This window comes from Acanthisitta chloris, unplaced genomic scaffold (genome assembly GCF_000695815.1).
Source record: "Acanthisitta chloris isolate BGI_N310 unplaced genomic scaffold, ASM69581v1 scaffold18115, whole genome shotgun sequence".
In the NCBI taxonomy this organism is placed as follows: domain Eukaryota; kingdom Metazoa; phylum Chordata; class Aves; order Passeriformes; family Acanthisittidae; genus Acanthisitta; species Acanthisitta chloris.
The window spans coordinates 11,355-28,990 of NW_008673359.1; the positions used below are offsets into that span (position 1 = coordinate 11,355).

The following is a 17,636-nucleotide window of genomic DNA, read 5'->3' on the forward strand; positions in this document are numbered from 1 at the left end:
CACTTTAATTAGATAAATTCAGTTTAGTAGTGATCATTAATGGTGATGATCTGAGGATTCTAGCTTAGAAATGAGAATTTTGGGAGGGGGCAAGGGGAATCAGAATCTTGAGGAAGAAAGCTCTGAAGGAAAGCAAGAGTGTTGAGGTGGTTCTTCTGGGACAATCAGTGGAGAAGTAATCATGTTTTTAATGGTAGTAAATCTGACTTATACTGTTCTGAGCTCTTTTCCTTGATTAAAGCATCAGAAATATCTCATAATGAATGGAGACTTCTCCTAGCTTGAAGATTCAAGGTTTGATTGATTAGGAAAGAAGGTTGAAGGATTTGGTATTAAAATAGGATGTGATTACAACTCTCTTAGTAAACAAGGAATTATTAAATCTGCAAATAAATACAATGCACAGCAAAGCTGTCCAAATATTTCATTATGCATGCATATGATCACATAATCTGACATTAAAATCAGTTTTTACTCATGTTTTGTCTTCAGAATGGTCTAATTTCACTTTTGTCTGTTGTCAGTACAACTGTTCCTGACATTTTGACCTGTATAATTGTGTTCTTTTTCACAGAAAGTATCACTTAAGACTGAGTTAATTCTGTAAAATTGGTATTTCTGGGCGTGATGAGCACAGGATTGTTCTGCTTTTGGGAGTCAGTATTTGAAAAACTGTTAAACTAGGCAATTACCAGAACTATAGGTGAAATTCTTGATGGTGCGTCAACTCCTCCTTGGTACAGTAGTGTGGATGATGTTCTGGGAACTCAGGAAGTGTATTTAGTGTTTAAAAAAGAAAATTGTCTTTCTAAAGTACTCAGCACTAGATAAGCTTTCATTTTAGGGATTACAAATACCAAGTCTTTAAATATTGAACTGTTGGGATTCCCCTCACCCCCTCATTGTCTTGCTTGTTTGTTTTGATTTTGTGTTCTTTGTGAGTTTCTCTCATAATACACTTAGAAGCATGCTTCTTAAAACTGCTGACAATATAGTTGGCTTTCTAGCTGAAATGGAGTTCAGCAGTGCTGATAAATACAGTCTGCCAAGTCAATTTTATCTCTACTCACTATGAAAAATTATATGAACTGCCAAATGGAAAATACAAATATTTGCTACAAAGCACATTTTGTTCTTGTTGTTGCTAAATATGAGTGCAACTGAAAAAGAATGTAAAATTTTATATAAACAGCTCAGCTTCCTTACTAGGGCTGAATAGGTGTTTAAGATGCTATTGGGAGTCTGCCAAGTCAATTTTATCTCTACTCACTATGAAAAATTATATGAACTGCCAAATGGAAAATACAAATATTTGCTACAAAGCACATTTTGTTCTTGTTGTTGCTAAATATGAGTGCAACTGAAAAAGAATGTAAAATTTTATATAAACAGCTCAGCTTCCTTACTAGGGCTGAATAGGTGTTTAAGATGCTATTGGGAGCTTTGTGTTATCAAGCAGTGCAGTTTTATCCAGTAAAAACACTGAGGGGGAAACATGAACTTCTGGGCCATAGAAAATTAAGAAATGGACAATAGTTTCTTACTCATGCCTGATGCTGACTGAAAGGATATCCGGGGCTGTTCTATGTAACTGTTGGGTTACTGAGCTTTAGACAGGCATCTTTCATAAGTTAAGAAAAGTTAAAAGATGGACTGGTGCTTTGAAAGGCCTGGACTCATGAGTGAGTTTCTTGGGCTTTTTGCCTGTCTTTGTGATTGTAGAACCAGTAAAGCATACTTTAAATGTCCTTGAGGAGAGACTGCTGGAATACTGGACTCTTACCATGCTTTTGTGCATTTCTCTGCCCTCTTAGACTGTATGAATGAAGTTTATTGTGCTAATTCCATGTTTTGAATCATTGCTTCAGTGCTGAGCTTGAAGTTTCTAAGCTTCCTTACAGCAACAATGTTATCAGCAGGCCAAAAAAAGTTCAGTACCACTGTCATCCTGTAAAAACCTTTCATGAGCTGATCTTGGATTATGCTTTTCCTTGAATATGTCCTGCCAACTGTTATCTATGTGATTGATGTATTGGTTGAGGATGAAAAGTAGATAAAAATATCTGTCTTCAGGTTCATTTTTGTCTTTTAGTAAGCTGTCTTTTGTCCTCTAGATGGATGTATAAAAATGAAATCCTAGCAGTTTCTTCAGTTATTAAGGATTGTGACACTATAACAATAGTGGGAGGACTGCAAATCATAGTGTTTGAGTGAAAATAGGGTTCTTAAGGTACAAATCTGCTTCTCTGAATACTTCTTATCGTTTCTTCCAGATGTTAGTATTGTATGCTTCAGATTTCTGCATTTCTTGCATTTCAGGGATGAATACACACAATGCATTTTATTCCCTATATATTTTGATCATATACTTCACAGGTATTTGTAAGAGGTTTGAGTCATACATATATAAGTGCTTTCAATATTTAGATTTATTGTTCTGTTTATAGAGATTGTGCTTTCTTTGCCACTTGTACTCGTATTTTCTAGAATGGGAATACGTGTTGCCCATCTATGTTCTTCCTAACTTCCTGTGTTTTATGTTTTCCCTAATACATTCACATTAGTGTTTTTCCTATTTTTAATTTTTTTTAAAAAGCAGGGAAGGTATTTTTTCATTTGGGGGGAGGAGACTTCTTCAATATCCATGTGACAGATTATATGACTTTTGTAGTAGCACTGAAACTGGAAGTGCTTTTCCCTTGAAACATTGGAACAAACAGCCAAAAATATAAATTATTTTTAAGAAGTGTTATTGTGTACATATTTTTGTTATTGTCTACATATTTTTACATATTATAAGTTTAAAAATAATTCTTGCATCACAATATATACAAGCTTTCTTGATTGGTATTACGGAAATAATGTAAACTGCCTCATGTCTTTGAGAAGAGGAATGTTTGCTAAATTAATAACAAATCTGATTTTCAGTTCCTGAAAGAACAGCCCTTCACTGTTGGTGTCTGGGAAATAGGCTTCTTAGCAGATATAACTTGTTGGATACTGGTTGTTTTTAGAAGATGATAGACATGAATAATCTTTGACAGTTATGTATGATTATTCTCTCATTTGAAATGTTTGAGGAGCTAGATACAAGCCAGAGTTCCAGTTCCTTTATTTTTCTCTTAACTGTGGTGAAACACAAAGCTGTACAGTGTTTCTAATGGTCACCCGGTAATTTATAAACTTCATTTAGAAATCCTGTTTAAGTGATCTGAATGCTCAGTTTTCCTTTAGAAGTTACATAAATTCTTTTTAAAAATAAAAGATTATAGAAGTAGTTCAGCTGTGCAAGCATTATGTTCATTTTCCAAATAAGTTGAATTCTACAATGTGACCTCTCACTGAGCAGTTGAAAACTTTGTGTTGATATTCAGCTAAGCTTTTCATCTGCTTTCACAGATGTGCAATTCTTTCTGAAGGGGATTCTGTCTTCTCCTTTTAAAGACATGTTTTTTTCTAAGTGAATTTGTTGATGTGTAAACAGAGGAGAGAAATCAAGAAATACCGTAAAGGAAAAATCATTGGCTATATCAATCAGACCTACCAGCCACTGAAGGAAGGGAAACAGGTGTGCTAAATCCTAAGTAGGGAGACACGAACCAGGCACTAGGGTTACATGGTAGAGAGAAAGAAATTGAGTATCAAAAAATCGTGTGGGAGTGAGAAAGAACAGGTAACAAAAAGATATGAATTAAGGACAGGGACAGAACGTTTGATGGACAAAATATAAAACGAGAGGCAAAAGGAAATTCTAAAATATGGGCATTTAAGAGAAGAAGGTCATGCATGGTTTTCTGATCTTAACTCTGCAATTTGTTACATGCTTTTTCCATAGTTATAAAAAAGGTAGTGCTTTTCTCCAAACTGTCGCTGTCAAGATACAGTTATAGTCTTCAAAAGCCCAACAAAACCAATCCCCAACCCCCAAAGAGCCAAATTCAAAAGAGAAAACCAAAACCAGCCAACCAAAAAAAAGAAAAAAGACCCACACAAAAATCCCCAAACCAAAACAACAACAACAACACAAGAAAGCGTAATACTTCTGGTGATGTTCCTTTTCCTGGTATTTTTGAAGCAAACTGTTCATTTTCTTTGTGCCAAGTTGCTGCAGAATTAGTTCAGTCTCGCAGAGGGAAAATGCTGATTGTGTGCACCTGGGTTTTACTGCTTGCAAACAATGAAGGAGTTTCACCACGTGTTCCTGTATCCTTGTACTGAGGTTATTTTTGGTATGTGAATTTGACATGATACAAAACCTTTAGTAAAGGGGAACATTGTGTGTAAAGGTGATTATTGCTTTCTTCTTTTCTGCCCCCTTCCTACACAGATCTCTTGAGGAAGCTGTATGTAGTTCAGGATTGTTTTCCAAAGACTCTGTTGCAAATCCATCACTCTTTGGCCATTATATGACTACAGGACTATCCTTTGCTAGAGATTCATGAAATATTTCCATTTTTCAGTGAAAATGCTGTGTGATAATGATATTATAATGAGATTTAGAGTTATAATTTTTATTCTTACAGGCTGATTCAGACTTGCGGATTCATTCTGCTGGTTGAATGTGATAGTTAATATGTAGGTACTGTGAGACATTTATAGTTGTCTCAGAAACAAACATCTAAATTTAAACTTATGTAAATTTTTGTCTGGCATAGCACAGTCTGTTTTAATCTTACGAGTTTCCTTTGTAAATCCTAAAATAGCTCTTGATGGATGTTTCCCCAAGTGTGCTTTAGCTCCACCAAGCAAAAGAAAATGTTTTAAACAGTTGCAATACTTATGTAAATGCCCATTTAAATCCTACTGACAAAAAAGTATTTCAGCTTGGTCTCATGCAAGTACTGTTAAACAAAATCTTAAGGGTGTTATTAAGGCTATAGGGGCACATGTAAACATGAAGTATGCTTGTAGCTGGTTGCTATAGCTTCAGTTCTCAGCTTCCCTCCAGTCGTCCTTCCCATCCGGTTATTGTGCCTGCACAGTAACTGTGGTGAGCAGACTGACCCACAGGATGTACAAGTAAGTATTTACACACAGCAGTTGCTCTAAAGAGCTGATGTGTAGCAATCTGTTCCTTTTTATAAGAGCAATATATTCCATGACTAATAGGCTTTGAACGGTAGAGATAGTGAAATTCAGAAAAATGTTCAGGTTTCCAGCCTGCACTGATTTTAGTGGCATCCCAGTCTCCAAGTGGATTTTCTTGAAACACTTTTTGTAGATTTCAAGCTTAGTGTTTTGTACCTCAGCACCTCACTTAAATGGAGATGATATGAGAAATTATAATTTAGACTTTGGAATTTTTACCTTGGGCTTTCTAAAGAATGAAATAAATTGTATTCATATCGGTCAAGGAATTTCACACTGCATTGGTTTGACATAGTATATTAGGTTTATGCAGGTGTGAATATTACTTCAGTGTCACTCTGAATATTACCATTTTTAGTAATGCTGTGTCCCTCATTGGGCTTTCTAGGACTTTCATAAAAGCCCTTTGACAAAAAGGCTATGACCAGACAAAAAGATAACTGGCCTTCCGGTAAGTCTAAGAAATATGAGAGAGCACAGAGATGGTTGTAAACAGTTGAGTGATGATGTGCTCTTACATCTTTTCCCCTGAAAGATTACATTGTCTTTTTCATGAGCGGTATCTACCTATAAAAAAAAAAGTATTTATTTCTAGATTTCATATGGATTTCCCTGTATGTGAAGGCTGCACTGTGATGTGTCAAATGTGAAAAATATTATCTTAATAAATCATGATGATTTTACAGTGAGAAAGCAGGAAAGGTATGAAAACAAGTCTTATTGCAAATGTCAGTCACTAGTCCTGATTTCTTGAACTTCTTACCCTCCACCCCCCTCATTCTTCAGCACTGGCTTACTAATGTAAGTGGAAGAATAACAGTGATCCTTTTTTTGATGGACTTCCACTGTGCATTTGAACCATTGAGGGTTTTACAACACAATTCAAAAGAAACAGCATGTTCAATTAAAGGTTGTTTATTTCTAAACTTTGTATAACAAGTGACCCAGGCTCCCTTTGCCTGTCTGTTCATTCCGTATGCATGTCTATGAAGAGGTCCTTTCTCTTCAAACACATCATCCAGTTATTTCTGTCTTTGTTTATAAATATATTCATTGGGAAAATTGAATTTTATTCTGTGCTCTGAAGGCAGAAATGGGGGTTACTGGTGTCTCAGGTGAGTGAAAACATGTGACCCCTGTAAAAAGTGTTTTTCATTTCTTATTTGTGTAAAAAGTACTGTAAGTGCCTTCCAGCATATATGACTTCCCAGTATGGTTGTGGTTTATTCTACTACCAGCTAAGAAAAGTAGTTGGGGAAAGGGACCGACAAATTATTTTTTTTACCTCCTTGTCAGAGTGTAACTGAAAAGAGAATAGAGAAAGAAACAGATGTTTGTTTTAATGTGCAAGATTTCCAGTATAGCACTAGATTTTTTTTTAAGGTTTTTGTTTACTTGGTTTACATGTTAAATGAAAAAATTTAGAAAAGTTACACAACAGTATTGTTTGGAAGGAAAATATTGCAACATACTTTCCAACCCTTCATCAAACTAAGTCACTATACTGGTTCTTCTTTATTTTAAAAATGGAAACATAGCCATACTTCTGAAGAACTTCAGCTGAGAGACCTTTCCGCTCTAAGCTGAATTTGTGACACTTCTGTGCCTCTGTGCATTTCTTGTGAGATTCAAGTTTTTAAATTTTTTGTGAATTATTGTTATTAAAAAAATTTATCTGGCATATGCATCTAATTATAAAAAATGTAACACAATAAAGCTCTAATTTAAATATCTTAAAAAGTTCTTCAATTTTTTTTCGACTTCTCGCCCCTCCCTCCTTGTCTTGGTGTAAAAGCAGGGAGAAAGAAAAGGCAGCGATGGCTGTGGGTGTACATGGCATTTTCACATGAAATATTTGAAAAGCACTAAGCATTCCATCCACAAGAATTTTTTCCTCCAACCCAGAGTGAGACAGAAGTGAAAAGGAGAACGTGCTATAAGAAAAAGGCTTTTTGTGTAATAATTGGATCAGTATAGAATGGCTTATGATGGAAGCAGGGAAACCACCATATGTACATAGTATATATCTTCTGTCAGCAACACAGAGCTGCTGTGTTCAGTTTGTGATCCAACAACATATTCTTTCTGGCTGTACCAAGATTTCTTTACAGAAAACGTCTCTGGGCATTATTGTGAAAAATTGCAAACATCAAAGCAGGCTTTATTGGAAGACAAAAATAGAATTGAGTTGATTTTCAGTTTACCATGCATAATGTTAAAAGCATTGTATTTTGGAGGAGATAAAAATACATTTTAAATAACTGAGGCATTTAATTAATTGATAGAAATAATTATATAGTCGTATACCTTCATATACAACTATACTCTAATGCAGATACATTTCAAATATGAAGCCTAAACAGGAATACACAAGAAATGACTAAGCTGAGTATCAGTAAGAAGCTGAGGGAAAGCAATAAACTGTTTCATAAACAATGAAATGAGACATTCAATCTGCTAGTGTTCATGCATGCTGATTCTGTTTCCCTGCTAGGTGCTGACCATTGCTTACTAGATATACAGAGCACATTCTTTACAATAGGTAGTCAGTATAATTCACTAAATAATCTTGAAAGGATCAATAAGTGTATTCAGCAGCTTAAAAGAAAAAAGGGGTAACAGGTTCTTTGGTTTGCCAGGTGTTGTGCATGTTGCAGTGAACGTGCACATTCACACTTTGCACTACTACTACAAACCTTGTGATTTTGCACATCTTTCAATTATAAACAAAACTTTGGGATGGTGACCTGCAAACTTTCTGAAGTAACTTGACAGTACATTCTTATTTGGATAGCTGGGGGGTTTTGTCTTTTTAAATTAACTGTGTGATATATAAGATGTGAGATACAGATGTGTTCTTTGAAAAAAGGAACCTTTTATATAGATAAACTGTATGCAGATGTTGACTGTTCTTTCTTACTTGCAGATGGACATTCACAGTTTAAATTTCTCTGTGTAATCACACCAGTCTTTCCTCCATGCTCATAAAGTAGCGTTGTTTTTTCCTTCTTTTAATCTAATATAAGGACCATTCCTTATTCTTTCTGCTTTGCAAACAGGTTCCCTTGTTTGTCTGCAAGTATTTCCACAGCATGGCTGGTCACAGAATGGAAGGTCATATTCATGGTACTTCCAAGGTAGCAGGTTGATCCAAGATTAGTTTTTAACCTGGAGTGTTTTTTCTCCAATCTTAGCAATGCTGTTTGAATAACTTCAGTTAGACTAGTTGTTTGGGAGCTGAAGTTGCTGAAAAATTAGTCTGAACATCATCTAAGTCTCCAAGATCATATAGGTCTGTAAGTTCTGTAGTCACTGGACGGAAGGATGCTGACAGGCTTTTGGTAGGAGGCTAGGCCAGGTTTGGGGATTTTATTTTCTGGGTTTGGGCTTTTATTTGGTTTTAGCAGGCAGCTTGCTTATGAAAGACTTCGTTGGGCAGGTCTGTGGTAGCATTGAATAGTGAGATAAGTTTATTGCAGCAGCTGTGATCAAATTCAACACAGCCACTTTGTTTATTTCTGAAAATGTGCCATGTTTCTGACATGTTGCAGACATGAGATTGGACCTGCATGTGTAAGTAGCTAAAGTCTGAAAAAGCTAAATAATATGCACGTGTCCTGTATCACCATTGAATCAAGTGTTTGGTATGAACAGCAATTCTTCCTTTATGTTGTAGCAAAAAACAGCCCTTTCCTTTTTTGTAAATTTGTGCTTGCTTTATTTATTTACCTTCAATAGTACCTAACGTTTATATTTTTCTGTTAACTGAGATGATTTGTGTCAGAAAGATGTGTGTGGCCTTGAACATGAACTGAATGACTCATCCTTTTGACTGTATCTGAGCACCTGAATGTTGACCCCAAAGTCAGTTTTGTTTTTAGTCAACAAAAAGTCTGCCCTTGAGAGTTCATATGTGAAAAGCAAAATTAGCATCTCTGTCAATTGTGGCTTTTCTGACACAGTAGTTTCTGATGGCAGTGCCTTAAATTGCGTAAGAAAGAGTGAAAGCAAATAAAATTAATTCTGTCTAGAAATGTTTACAGTAGCCTCAGCACATCAAAATCAAAATACTGAGTATCATTTTAGGGTTCCTTACCCCTAGATGTACACACTAGTAGGGGTTGGTTCTCACTCCTTACAACTTCAGTGTTACAATGTCAGGACATTCTCATCTGAAGCAGGGGAAATGATATCCTGTATCTTAAATTAGCAAATGCATTTTGCAGTATGTCTTACCAGACTACATCACTGTCAAGTGAAATAGTTGATTAATAAGTTTTGGACTGGACCATTTGAGTCAATCCTTGCTGGATAGGTTATATTCCTGAGATGCTGAATGGCAATTAATATTTTCCTGGATTATTTTTGGTGCCTGTAAGGACTGACTGTTTTCAAATTGCATTTACTAACTTTAAAATACGTCTCAGCTTCTGCTCTACTGTTATTAGAAGTGTTTTCCATTCTGAATTTCCATCTGTCCCTTTCCTACGCATGCATATGTCCTTAGGAGTGTGTGCATGGCTTGTATCATCAATACTGTGTGCTTTTATGGTATTGTTGATGGGTTTTCTTATGAAGAAAAGAGTCAGATTTCTAAAGAGTCTTTGCATCATCCCATCCCACATCACAGACCTACATATGAAACATCAGGTCTGAAAAATCTAAAGAACTGTGAGGATTCAGACCAAAATTAATTATTCTGACCTACTTAACTTTTTCATATTTATCAATTTTATTGCATTTTATTATGATTTCATAGAGGTGGGTGAGGAAGCTCTTCTCTGTCATTGGAGAAGTGGGGATAGAAAATTGTAGGGAATTCTTTATCCCATGTGAAGTAGACATACTTTCAGGGAAGTTATATTTGTACTTCATGTGTCATTTTTAAGAAGAACAGCTTACCTCTCTAGGGTTTTGCTTCATGGGTAATACATGTTGTAATCCTCACTGTGGAAAAATGAGATTTCTTAGTGGATTTTAAAAGTCAAAAATCTCTCAGAGCAATGATTCACAGTCTTTTGAAGCAAGGTCTATTGGAACAGTCTATGACCAGGACAGTAAAGAGCACAATACTCATTTTGCCACATGACCTATAAATGTAACCTGAGTATTTGAAAGAATGATCAAAAAGCTTCCTTATGTAGTATACCTGAAAGCACATATCCCTTCTGGGGCAGGAGAGGTGCATCTACAAGTTCCATCTGCAGAATTAAAAAGTGCTTCTTTAGTTCTTGGCATCATGGCACCCATACTTGGGCTTTGGACTTCTGCCTCCCTGTCAGACATCATCTCCAAGGACCTTCTTGTACATGGGCAATGTTGTTGGCGATGGTGAGTAACTTTAGTTATGCCATGCATGAAGACATCACACTGCTTTAATAAGTGGCAGTGCTCTTAGGCCATTTTCTATTCCAGTCTATCTTGTTTTGATGCTCTTAGTTGCATCCTGTTTCTTAATGGCTGAAAGTAATGGCCAGAGTAGTTCATGAATGGCTAATGTATTTTTTATTGCCATATGTTGTAACCTGTTCCTAACAAAACACAAGTTCTGCTTTGAAATGTATGACTGTCTGAATTCACTGCCTTTTCATTATTGAAGCAAAATGTGAAACCTGCTTGCTGTTGTGCTTTATTTGTGACTTTTTCTTTTGATTTTTATTCAAAGGAAGAGCATTTCTCATAGCTGTTTTGAAATAGGAAAAAAAGGTGGAATCATGTTAAAGATCTAGAGAGAGACTTGATAGGAAATTATCATTGAAGCAGTGAGTTTTTCCTCAGCACTTTTAAATTCGAATCAAGTGAAAGGGTTTGGCAGAGCTAGTTAGCATTTTAAAGCCAAAAAGCATCTCACTTCTGTAACAATTGGGAAGTGTTCTAGTCCATAGTTTGAGGCTGTTGCTTGTTCCTTTTTCAGTTTTTGACAGCTGACAATTTTTTATCTCTTAGTTATTTTTAATGTGTCTTATAGCTCTAAAGCAAGAAATTGAAACTGAATTTTAAACTCACATTCAGAATATTAGCAACCTTCTTGATTTTTTTTTGTATGGAGAATGAGATAATATAAAGCCTGGGCTGAAGTAACTTTTGATATTTTTAGCTTAAACTCAAATTCAACAGGAACTCAAAAGAACCGGCAATGCCTTAAAGATATGTTTAGTCTGAAACCAAAGATTTCAGAGGATTGTAGGAACTTGCTTCCAGCTCTTCATGTCCTCCTTTACATCATTTCTGTGTGTTTAACTCTGCTTAGTACAACACAATGCTTCTATTGTCTCACATCCTACTGCATGCCATTTGCATAAATTTATTGCTTATTACAGTATATGGAATGTAATATTTTCCTATTCCATTTATTATGAATGTAAGTGGCTTTCTACGACTGAATATCATTGGCATGTTGAGTTGAAAGAGGGAGCAAAAATGATTAGAATGTCATATTTTGCCCCTCATTTTATTAACTGGGAGTTGATGTGTTTTTCCTCATAGCAAACTGAAGCCTCTATCTGTACAAACCTGACTTAATGCCAGGGACTATTCTCTGAGCACTGCAGCTTGGCCATCTATATTTCTAAATTGTTACATTTTTGGTGCTGTTTGGCCTGGGATTGCTGGTACTTCTTGTAATGGCTTGTAGGCACAGCCCAGAAACGTGACAGGGACCATGACTATTTCTAACTGGCAGTTTGCATGTGGGCACCCTGCTATGGAGGCTGAGAGTACTTGATAGTCTGAACATAGGATGATCTGTGCCATATGTGCTGGATATGTGTAAATTACTGGTGATGGGAGCTGGCTAAACAGTTCTGTTACCAGTAGAGGAATTAGAGGTGGAGAGTTAATTATGGGGGCTGAAGTTTTTTTCATGCAGTTTAGCACCTTTGTTTTAATAGCTATGTCTCATACTAAGCATCAAGAGTTTTATTTTATTATTTAAGTATGCTGATGTCAGGATATCTATCATCAATGCATATCATAATGTTCTTCTGGGGCTGATAAAGTTAGGAAAGAATCTATAGCCCTCTTGCAGGCAGACTCTAAGTAAATCCTTCCCCCATGTCTGTTAGGCCAGCCTTTGAGAGTCGCTGCAGCTTTGTTTTGAAGGTGTATTTACCATTAGAGCTGATTCTGTACAGCGTACTTGCAGCACTGTGCAATTTTTTACATTTATTTATGGATTCAGACACCTCATATCACATCCCGGAACATTAGAACAGATTCTGTAACATATCTATACATTTCTACGGTACTTTCTGCCTTTTTCTAAATTGTTCTATCATTCTGATGATTGTTTTGGCTACTGTTACAGATACATAAATATTTTGTAGCTTCTGGGTTGGGGGCTCCCCCCCTTTTTCTGAGGGGGAAACCCTAGTATTTTCTTCACAGGCAATGCCTTGCCATAATGTTGTGAAGATTTTTTTTGAAAGCTTGCCAAAGGGCCTTTGTTCATCTTGGTAATTCCAACGATATGATTTATTACTGGGCTTGTAATGGTACAGAAGTATGTGACCTTAATTGGGACGTGGAGATTTCATGGTTCTGCTGCCTGAGTTATTTCCTGATTTTTGGCAGACCTACATGTTTTAATTTTTGAAAATGTATGGTGTTATCTTTTGCTTTATGGAAGTATTGGGCTGGTTGAGTTCTTTTTGGTCTCAAAAAAATCAAGTCTGAGGGGGAAACCCTAGTATTTTCTTCACAGGCAATGCCTTGCCATAATGTTGTGAAGATTTTTTTTGAAAGCTTGCCAAAGGGCCTTTGTTCATCTTGGTAATTCCAACGATATGATTTATTACTGGGCTTGTAATGGTACAGAAGTATGTGACCTTAATTGGGACGTGGAGATTTCATGGTTCTGCTGCCTGAGTTATTTCCTGATTTTTGGCAGACCTACATGTTTTAATTTTTGAAAATGTATGGTGTTATCTTTTGCTTTATGGAAGTATTGGGCTGGTTGAGTTCTTACATATTTTACAACTACTTTTTAGATATTTTACAGGTAATGTGAACTATCTTGCTTTTTGTTTTCTGTCTAGTTAAACGAAGTATAGAATGAACTACTGAACTGTCTTCATAGTATGCCTTGACCAGTTTTGAGGTTGATGTGGTATGAAGTGAGTGGGAAAGAGAAGGAAGAGTAGTTATGTCCATACTTAAGTAATTTCTGTCACTAGGAGAACCAAGGTAAAAGAAACTCATAGTCTGTGCAGCTTTTTTTTTTTAATGTCACATTTCTAATTAGGTGGTCTGTGGCTTTTCATTACAGCTTTGGCTGTTAATATGCACTAGTCCTGGCAAACTTTGCTGTTAATATGTTAATTATATTCTTGAGAATAAGGTGTCAAGAGGTCTCTCTGTGAACTCATAAGTAACTTTAAGTTATATCCTGTTGTTTGGATTCTCCCAGAAGCTGCTAAAACCATACAAATGTAGAAGAGACCTTTTTTCCTGATAATCTTGTGCAGCTTCTAACCAGTTCTTAGTACTGCAAAAATTTTTGAAGAGCTGAACCATAGTCAAGAAGCTTCCTTGGGGATTTGACTAGTAATTCTTGATCTTCTCAATAAGCATTGAAGGCGTATCTGAATTTGTGTAAGTGTGTAGCTTTTTCTTTCACATTGTTTTTGTGGAAGTCAGCTGCACTTTTAGTCCAGAGAAGTCTGATAGGTGTTTCAAGAGACAGGTTTAAAAACAACTGCACTGGTGTTTTATTCAGTTTTATTCAGTGGGAGTAACACTGTTCCCTGCTTATTGCAGAGTGGATGGATTAGATGACCTTTAAAGGTCCCTTTCACCCCAAGCTGTTCTCTAGAATCATAGAATCTTTAAGGTTAGAGAAGACCTCTAAGACCATCGAGTCCAACCGTTAACCTAGCCCCACTGTGTTTGCCACTAAACCATGTCTCCAGTTTGCCACATCCAGGCATCTTTTCAACACTTCCAGGGGTGACTCCACTACTTCCCTGGGCAATCAATTCCAATGCCTGACCACCCTTTCAGTGAAGAAATGTTTCCAAATATCCAATCCAAACCTCCCCTGACACACCTTGAGGCCATTTCTTTTGCTCCTGTCGCTTGTTACCAGGGGAAAGAGAGTGATGCCCACCTCGCTACAACCTCCTTTTAGGTAGTTGTAGAGTGATAAGGTTGCCCCTAAGCCTCCTTTTCTCCAGGCTAAACAACCTCAGCCTCTTCTCCTAAGACACATACTCCATACTCTTCACCAGCTTCATGTCCCTTCTTTGGTCACACTCCAGCACCTCAATATCCTTCTTATAGTGAGGGGCCCAAAACTGAACACAGGACTCAAGGTGGGGCCTCACTAGTGCCAAGTATAGAGGGGTGATCCATTCCCTAGTCCTGCTGGCCACACTGTTTCTGATACAGGTCAGAATGCCAATTTTCAATGTCCTCTCATCTCTTTTGATTAATTTTTACTTTCTTGTATGAAGGTGAAGAAATAAGCTTATTGCTTGGAAAGAATATTTTATAGGCTTAAGATTTGTTTTCCAGTGTTGTAATTTTAAGAGCTGGTGATCTAATTGCAAAAACATCAACTTGAACTAGCTGGTACATGAGAAGAAAATACCCATTTCCAGCTGAAGGGAAAAAAGCAGAAATTTAATCTTGATAGTGTCATTGTGCTGTTGTCTGAGTAATACAGACAATTGTTAGTCCTCACAAAATAAAAAAAAAACTGGATCACTGCTTTTTCCTCCCACCTCCTTGTAATAAAGGCAAGGAATGATCTTTTTTCCATCTCCATCCTCTGTCTTCTCACAGAATTAATGGACAGCTATTTTCAGAGACAGCTGAGAATTGGCATTTCTTCCCACTGCCTTAGACAATAAAATTTACTAATTTTATGCTGTTTTTCTTTACTTTCACATGGAATCACAGACATCTGCTAATGACCTGGGATCCTAGCCAAGAGCTAGCAGTGGTGGGAGAAAATGCAGGATATTTATAACTTCATTATAATCCATTATTTATTCCTTGCTCTCTTCATTGCAAGAGAGATATCATTCAGCATAAAAAGAATGCCCAACGAACAACTCTCACAGCATTCATTTTGCTCATTTTAAAAGGATATCAATAAAAGTGTTCTACTATTTCTTATTCCCTTTTTTTTTTTGGTAGACATTCAGGCACAGATAATGATGATATCACAACATTGAAAGTGACAAATTGTATGATTTTTCTGGCATGAAGTAATATCTGGGCCAGGGACATGGTATGTCTAAAACATCTTCTGGCCCTGGTGGAGTAAACCAGTATGACTGTAGAGAACATTGTGTTGCTTCTTCCAGCTGTGACATTAGCCTTTGCTAGACCTTTAGAAAAGCTGCAGTTTCTAGTTTCCCCTGACATTCCAGTATTGAATGGTCTGACCCAGAATTCACTCAGGAAAAACTTTCCTTCATGGTGTATCGCTGGAGTTAGTGTAAGTCACCCTGTTACTATTCTGTTGATGAACATGCATAGCATGGAAAGTAAATCCATACCTCGGATATCCAGCATAACAAACATCCATATGGATAGAGCAGCTCTCAAACCTGCAGTCCTGGGTTCCTGGGGCAGAGAAACCAAAACGCTTGGTTGATCTTCTGCTCACTAAGTGGTTTGTAGACACAGTGTTGTAGGTTGTGTGTAGCAATCTATTTACTTGTAATTTTCTCCTTCCTTTCGCTGGGGATTCCTTACTGATGCTTTAATCTAGTTTTAAAGAGCTAGATAAATACTGTGATGCTACAGAGCTGCCTTTCATTGCCTCCTGCAAAAGTCATTCACTCCTTTTCAGAAAATAGGCATAAACAGAAACCTATGTGTTTTTTGAGCATGTGTAAACATTAAATATGTATTTTTTCTTGACACATTATCAGTTTGACACCTACCTGCCCCCCGCAACATTCTTTATTGCAATTGTGTCAGAGCAGAGCTTACTGTATCAAGGGAAGGACTGCTCAAAAGCAGAAAAGCAGTGTTCTTTAGCTGGGAAGTTATCAGGTTTTCACGGAAATTCAGTTTCCTTGGGTCTAGACTGGACTTCCCAGAATTATACAGCTCCTCTGAATTTTTATTTGACATGCAGGAAAGTTATACATGTCCAGGTAATGGTATCTGTAAGGACAATTTTACTTAAACTGGACAGGCCTCTTGGAAAAAGAGAACACCTGTGGCAATTCTGTTTTGCAGAATATCTGTACAGAAAGAAGATTCAAGCCTGAAGTGGGACTTCTGCCAGGTGGTCCACAGGTTTAGATCAAAAAGAAACAGCTTCTGAAGACCAACAGTCTTTTTCCTACAGTTCCTCTTAAATAACGACAGTTTGTAACCATTAGCTTTTGAGGAAAGATGTGTTCACTGTGTCTCTCTAACAAATACTGCTGTTCTGAGGAGAATTACCTGGCCAAACACTTAATTAACAATTCACTAAAGGAAATGGGTTTCATGCATTCCTTATTGGATAGGCTTCTCCAATGTTGATTCAATGTTTACTACAGCAAAACTTACATAAAACACAATGTATGTGTGAGTCTTAAAGTATTTGTCAATAAAGCCTGAAATTGTCAGGTGTTTTTCAGTGTAGAAAGCTTTATTATGACAAGTATAGCTGGACAAAAGTATAAGAGACTGATACAGTTTCAAATGCTGTGGGGTTTTGACTACGTGGCTGTTACATGCAAATTGCTCTTCTGTAAATCAGTGATAGCAAAATAGGAATCCCTGTTAGGCAGCAAAAGAGAGGACAGGGTGAAATGTGGTTTTGTACAGGTAGATGACAGGTTGATGTTTGCAGTAGAATACCACCTATTTGATAAAAAGGAAAGAAAAAGAAAAGGTGTAGTTGTGCCCTTGGTGATGAAGCACATTTGAAGTTTTAAAAGTTCCAGTTCTATCAGAAAAGTTATAAAGTACATTGATGTGGTAAGCACAGATATTTTTATTTTTTCAAAATGAGATAGATTTTAATTTTTTTTAATGAGTGAATAAGGTATATTCACATGTATACAATATGTGATTGTCTAATTCAGTGATAAAATGTCAGGAATATAAAGCTATATTGCTTGTATTCTCTCTCCCACCTCCCAGTGGAATGGTATATATTTGTTGTACATTATATGTGACTTTTTCAAGATCTTTATTTTACAATTCTTCCTAAATACCTTTATCAAGATTGAACTTTCATGCTCTTAAATTTAGTGTGTGTATTTACTTTACCACACAGAGCAGACAGTTTTTCTCCTGGAAGAAAATTACAGCTGATAAGGTGAACAAAGCCATCATTGTCTCTCACAGGGAGAACTAAAGCACAAAGGGATTTAAGGACACACAGGAAGTCTGTTGGCAGTGCCAAGAACAGAACTGTCTCTTAAGTTGTGGTGCAAATGCCTGTACCACAGGCCAGGCTTCTTGAGCTGGAGAGAAGCTGTCCCTTTCACTGCCCTGCTTCCGGTTTGACTGGGAAAAAGAAACTGAAAAGGCAGGATAGAGAGAGGGAAAAGAAATAATCCTTGTTGTGAAGCTGTGGCCTCTTAACAAGAGAG

General features: G+C 36.7%; 1 protein-coding gene across 1 annotated transcript in view; it reads left to right on the top strand.

Annotated features, from left to right (window-relative positions):
* The window catches only part of STARD9 (StAR-related lipid transfer (START) domain containing 9), an 89,765-nt gene that overhangs the window by 7,195 nt on the left and 64,934 nt on the right, over positions 1 to 17,636 (top strand). The window lies entirely within an intron of this gene.